This window comes from Nicotiana tomentosiformis, chromosome 2 (genome assembly GCF_000390325.3).
Source record: "Nicotiana tomentosiformis chromosome 2, ASM39032v3, whole genome shotgun sequence".
Classification (NCBI taxonomy): Eukaryota; Viridiplantae; Streptophyta; class Magnoliopsida; order Solanales; family Solanaceae; genus Nicotiana; species Nicotiana tomentosiformis.
In genome coordinates, this window is record NC_090813.1 from 74,609,171 (window position 1) to 74,616,104 (window position 6,934).

General features: G+C 35.4%; 1 long non-coding RNA gene across 6 annotated transcripts; it reads right to left on the reverse strand.

Moving 5' to 3' along the window:
- Positions 1 to 1,037: 1,037 nt before the first annotated feature.
- Positions 1,038 to 5,322, reverse strand: LOC138906550 (uncharacterized). 6 transcript variants are annotated; one of them, XR_011413991.1, is made up of 4 exons: positions 5,201 to 5,322; positions 4,818 to 4,855; positions 3,795 to 4,643; positions 1,038 to 1,325 (listed from the first exon to the last, which is right to left on the reverse strand). It is a non-coding gene; the product is annotated as an uncharacterized lncRNA (long non-coding RNA). The 6 variants fall into 6 exon arrangements; XR_011413989.1 differs by lacking the exon at positions 5,201 to 5,322 and having other exon boundaries at positions 3,795 to 3,917; positions 4,000 to 4,059; positions 4,818 to 5,089; XR_011413993.1 differs by lacking the exons at positions 4,818 to 4,855; positions 5,201 to 5,322 and having other exon boundaries at positions 3,795 to 3,917; positions 4,000 to 4,059; positions 4,543 to 4,811.
- Positions 5,323 to 6,934: the final 1,612 nt, after the last annotated feature.

Sequence of the window (6,934 nt, forward strand, 5' to 3'; positions counted from 1 at the left end):
GTCCATTCTCTCAGATTTTCCATACGAATTTCTGACTTCTCCTCCTTTCTTCTGCATTGTTTTAACTACAAACAAAGCATCAGTAAGTGTGATTTGCTACCGATTTTGTGTTCGCTGAAATATTGGTGTTTGAAGTATCGCTACACCAGTGTGTAATTCGTTCTATCTTGGGAGGAAATAATCCACAATCTTGGGTACTAGGAGGGGATTAAATTTCTTAAGGAAACACTGTGAATTCAGTGGGCTCGGATTAAATTTTATTTCTTTTACATTTATGTTATTTTATCTTCTGCATAATTGTTTTACAAATACAACTAAACAACAAGTCCTGCACAATAAAACAGTATCCATCCAAAATTCAGACCCCGGAGCACATAAAATTTGAACTAACATCATATCCAGCTCGCAGAGCAAATGCAAGCAATGGCATGACTGATCTTTCATAACGGCCTTCTAGATTCTCTTTTACAGCTACTGACATGCGTTCGCTCATATTAGAATTACAGCAAAAGAAGGGCAATAGAATGAGGAAAGTGGTATTAAACAAAGGAAATAATGCCAAGACAACCCCATAAACTCCCAGTCCAATTCTCCCCAATCCAAAATTGGAGTAATTGTTGTTTATATAATCAATATAGTAACTATGAAGATGACTATTCTCAACTTCTTTAGTTGCAATAAAAGCATATGACTAGACCAAAAGAGTTTCAGTTTAATCAGGTATAAACATACATAACATGACCAACGGGACCAATTTTGAATATTAATTCTATCATGTAAATACATAAGCTATACTATGATTATCATAAATATGAAACCAATTATTCAGCTTGATAGCGGTACTAACACTTTTGACTAGTGATTAAGTTTTGGATGTGACAAATAAGACCTCAGACTAGTGATTAAGCTTGGGACGCACAACTGTCACAACCCTTTTTTCCCTCTCCGAAAGACGTCATGACGGCACTTAGTCGCTACGACTAGGTAAGCTTATTAACATTGAAATAATCGAAAATAAAGAACATAAAGAAAACAACTAAGCATTAAAAACGGCTATATAAAGGTAAAATGCCGCTTGGCATATACAAGTAAAACAAATTTGCCAATTATGCACAACACTTCCCAAAATCCGAAACCATGAGTCACAAGCTCTATGAAATCTATCTACAATCTACTATACAAGGAGTCTACGAAGTACAAGAGGGAAAATAATGTAAGAGATAGAGGGGGACTCCGAGGATTTGCGGACGCGAGCAGATATACCTTGAAGTCTCCGGTGACTGCTGATGCTGACTAATACTAAGGCGGACGAGAGGTACCTGGATCTGCACACAAAAACATGTGCAGGAAGGGCGTGAGTACACCACAATGGTACCCAGTAAGTGTCAAGCCTAACCTCGGTCGAGTAGTGACAAGGTCAGGTCAGGGCCCTACCGGTATAAATATATTGAAATAAGGCAGAAAGATATATATGTGTGTTACAGCAAAATAAATACGAAAATCTACAGGAATAGAAGTCAAAGAAAGCCCTCGGCTTAGAACACAGTAATAACAACAGGGGGATCTCCTGGGATACCGTCCCGTAATCCCAAAGTAAATATGCAGTACAGGGGGATCTCCCAGAATACGTCCGTAGTCCCAAAGTAAATATGCAGTACAGGGGGATCTCCCGAAATACGTCCGTAGTCCCAAAGTAAATATGCAGTGCTGGGGGATCTACCGAAATGCGTTCCGTAGTCCCAAAGTAAATATACAGCTCAACCAATAGACACAACAGTTACAACAATGAAATCTACAGTTTAGGCTAAGTTCAAACCAAGGAAAAACAGAAGTTTCGCTAAACATGCTGCACGGAGTTCAAATATACAGTCAAAACACGTAGGCATGCTTTCCTAATCTAGACGAGGTAATTATATATGCTAGTGTAGTTCAAACAAGGAGAAACAAGTTATGATTTAGTGAAAAACAGAGGTTTGCAACAAATAGCCCGTGTACGTACTCGTCACCTTACGTACACAATGCTCATATATCAAACAATACCAAAATCCTAAGGGAAAATTCCCCCACACTAGGTTAGGCAAGCCATTTACCTCGAACCAAGCTCAAATCAATCTGAAACCACGCTCTTGCCATGAGTATCCAACTCCAAATAACCCAAATCTAATCAAATCAATTACATAACGTAAATATAGCTATAAGTAACTATTTTAGCTAATGAATTTGAAGCTAAGGCAAGAAAATAGGAAAACGTCCAAAAAGCCTCCCCGGGCCCAGAATTCGGAATCGGGTAAAAGTTACCAATTAAGAATACCCATTCATTCACGAGATCACTCGTACAAAAATCACCCAAATCCGATGTCTATACCCCACTCAAAACTCAGAAATTCGATTGGGGAACTTTTCCCCCTTTTCCCCAACTATTCAATCCAAATCCGAAATTAAATGGAGAAAACGACTATAGATTAATGAAATACAATCAAAAATAGTTAGGAATCGTTACCCCAAAGTTTTCTCTGAAAATCCCTCAAGAATCGCCTTCTCCCGAGCTCAAAAATCAAATTTGTGAATATGAACCTCAACCCTAGATTCTGCCCAGCGATTTCCGCACTTGCGGACCTACTGTCGCACCTGCGACGCCGTACCCGTGGAAAATCCCTCGCATATGCGGATATGACTTAAGGGGGTTGGGTCCACATCTGCGGCATTGGGGCCGCACCTGCGCGTGCACGCCTGCGGAGCATTGTCTGCTCCTGCGGTCTTTCTCCGTACCTGCGAATCCTTGGGCGCATCTGCGGACATCACATATGCGGAATTTCCTCGCACCTGCGACCCCTGGTCAAGCCTCCAACTTCCGCATTTGCGCCTGGTCTTCTGCACGTGCGAGTCCGCACCTGCGGTCTCCCCTCCGCAGGTGCGAAACACCAGAACCAACAGAACTCAGCAACTTTTCTAAGTCCAAAATTCATCTGTTGAGCATCCGAAACACACCCGAGACCCCTGGGACCTCAACCAAGCATACCAACCAATCATAAAACACCATACGAACTTAGTCGATCCTTCAAACCACATCGAACAATATCAAAAACACGAATTATGCACGGATTCAAGCCTAAAGAACTTTGAATTTTTCAAATTCTACAAACGACGTCGAAACATATTAAACCTCGTCCGAATGACTTCAAATTTTACACATAAGTCAAAAATGACACCACGAACCTACTTTCTCTTCCGGAATTCCATTCCGGGCTCGATATCAAAATTTTCACTGCCGACCAAAATCTTCAAAATTCCAACTTTCGCCAATTCAAGCCTAAATCTACTACGGACCTCCAAATCACATTCCGGACGCGCTCCTAAGTCCAAAATCACCTAACGGAGCTAACGGTACCATCAAAATTTAAATCCGAGTTCGTTACACACAAGTCGATACTCGATCGACCTTTCCAACTTAAGCTCCCAAATAAGAGACTAAATATCTCAATTCGTTTCAAAAACTTAACACGAACCCTCCCGGCAACCCAAAATAGCAGAATAAGATATGGGGAAAACAGTTAATATAGGATCGGGGCTCTAACTCTAAAACGACCGGCCGGGTCATTACAACAACCTAGAAATATCAATTGCTACTAAAACACAAAAACAAAGAAGATATAGAGAGAGAGAGAAAGAAAGAAAGAAAGAAGGGGTTACTTATAGAACCTTCAATTTTAGAATGACATTTTTCAAACAAAAAAAAAACACAGACACACACACACACGCATATAAATAAATGCTGAATTCATAAAAAAGTCCACCTTTCTGATTAAGGACAGAAAGTCCTCTGTCAAATGCTTCCCCCTTTTGGTTGCAATATCTTGAGCTTTGTGCACGTATACAAGTTGTGAAGCTTAAAAGATAGGACCAAATGCATGTTTCTTCTAAAAATAAATAATAGTAGGAGAATATGTTGTCAGAAATTCTTGGTAAGAACAGAATTGGGTAGAAATCAGTTCATCTCACCATATCAGTGACAAAATCAACAACGATGTCCTCCACAAGTGCCACAGTTTCTGGAAGCGGCTGATAGTACAGCAGTAGAAGCTCAGTAAATCAGAGCATAAAATAATACCAAATCACAGAAGATCAGAACAAGATTAACTTTGAGAGACTACATTTAGATATACAAGGCAATCAGCTATCATGCTTTCCAAATTCATTTGAAGTCCAGTATCAATTGACTGCAGTAAAAACACTAAACTTGATGCCACAAAAGAAAACATATTAAGAAGAAAATCTGCTAGCAACACTATCTGTATTAATGGTGGAGACAATAGCACAGTACAAGCGTGCTCAAATCACTTATGGAGCAGGGACAGGAAAATCTGGTAAACCAGAAAGGAGTGTGCTACAGCAAAATAGATTATCCTTTATGGAGAGAAAACTAGACGAATATGGTACAAAATTTGACTCCTGATTTAGTTCTTTCTTAAGTATCTGCACAAGTACTCCAAAGTTCCTCTGAAAGTTATTGCTAGAGTTTAGACAAAAGCTTAGTTATGTTACCAAAAGAAAGATCAAACTGTTTCCTGTAGCCAGCGCATGTTGTTGTAAGAACATTGTTAAGCAGAAGCCAAAACGCCATACTCAATATGTACCAACAAAATCTGCAAAGTTTTCTAGTATTAATGTGCACACAAACAAAGAACTTGGCAATAGCAGCATGGCATATTCTACTCAATTTCCCCACAAACAAAAGAATTAGTGAATATAAACATCACCAAACATACACAAGGGGAAAACAATAAAAGATGGAACATAAAAGTGAAAAGGCATCTTACATTACTATCATCTCCAAACCCGTACATCATGTGTTGCACTGTGCAATGAAACAGAAGAAACATTAATAAACAAAACTTGGATTCATTGATCTATGAAAGTGTTGAAAATGAAAGGGGCTGAGTGGAAAAGTGTTTGTTTGATAATTTTTTAAAAAGTTACTTTATCAAAATTTTATTTTTTATTAAAAATACTTTTTTACATGATTTTTTTTCTTTTTTAATACACTTATTAGGTAATTACAAGTCAATATGTATAATATAAATTAAGTGGTAACCTGAAAAAATGAATGACTAATCTACTATCACATGCTAAACAATAGTTATATACTATAAAGAAAATCTTAACACTATTAACATATACTATATATATAACTTATGATTACCTAATAAATAATATGATTGCGTAAATTTTATAATGTGTATGCATATAACTTAAATTCTTCAATTTGTCATAGAACAAGGACAAATAGATTTATGATAAAAAAATAATGAAAAGTGGATAGCTAGTTTAATGGAAACTAAGGGACTGAAAAGTGGAAAGACCATAGTAAATCAAAAAGAGATACTAAAATTCATAAATTTATCTTGTCTCAATAATAATAAATATATACATTAAGTTAAGTTAAATAAATGGATTTCTAGAAGATATAATACGCTAAATTAAATAAATGGACTTATAGAAGATAAAGTAATGTTGCACAAAGTATTAGAACAACTCAGCATCTCTGTCAACTTTTTGCTGTTTGCTCATCTTGGGGTTGATTTTTCTTAGTTAACTTCTTGAAAATTAGGTAAAATAGATCTATAACAATGTTATCAAATTAAAATGGACCATCTGTCCTTCTTAGAACTATTCCTTCATTAATGAAAGTTATAAAAATTGGTGTTTGTTTCTCAACATTTTCAACTATAATTTTTTTAGTAGTAGGACCAGTTTTTCCACTCAGCCCCTTTCATTTTCCAAGCCTTAATGTGGCAGATTTCGTGTATTGGTAGTATAGGAAATTAATTCCATCACCTGCCTTCTAGAATGACAAACAAAATTGTATAAAATTACAATCTAGAAGCAACATCAAGGAAAATCTAATTGACAAGAACTATGAGATCATATTTTGACAAGTCAACTTTTGTTTCTTCACAGAATTGTCATTGATTTCTATATGTTTCAAAAAGTTTATATGAAACCATTTATATGAATATATTTCAATACATTCATATTCAGAGAAACAAAACAGTTAATTAGCTAATTGTATTTGAAAAGTTCCCGCGCGGCCTATATTATTGATTCCTTAACAGTCTTTTTCTTTTGAATAGCTTTTATATTTAACTAACTCCTTTTTAATTTATTTTTTTTGGGTGAATTGGACGTTATGTTCCTTAATGTTCCAAAATTAATATATTTCAATCTCAAAGGGGTTGGAACCAATTATATGAATTGTTTGTATCCATATTTCAATACATTCATATTCAGAGAATTCATTAGAGTATTTTTATGTGGGCACGCATTTGGATTCTCATTTTTCACATAGTTCGAACATATATATAGCTGTTTAAGTTTTGAGGTTTGAACTAAAAGCTTGAAATATTTTGGTTCTCCTACTCTTAAATTATGTGGCTTATATGAGTTGGAATAAAACTGAAATTCTGCCTACTTTATAAAAATGTCATTATTCAATAGTCTATTCGGACTAGTCTTATGTGTATACTATCTCATTGGGTAATTTTTTTTTATAATAGATCGAATAAGTATTATATTAAAATATTGTGTCTAAGTTATATAATAAATGTTTATATTCATGAGAACAATAAATGTTGATCAAATATATCTAACTCAATAAAAGAAGAAACTGCACCATAGAAATTCTCAATCATCAGTCAATATATTCAATTAAAAATTTGTTCCAGTTTGATCATTTCATCACTCTTCCTTCTCAATTTCAGCATATAACACTTAAAGATTAAGAGATTTACGATCTTAATTTTAAAATTCTAATTTAAGAAGCCCACCAAAAAATAAATTAAGTTTATGAATGCATTAACCAACCAAGAAACTAAATCTTTGTGTCCATGGAGAACAAATTAAAAATTAGAATATGAATCGATATTAAATATAAGTT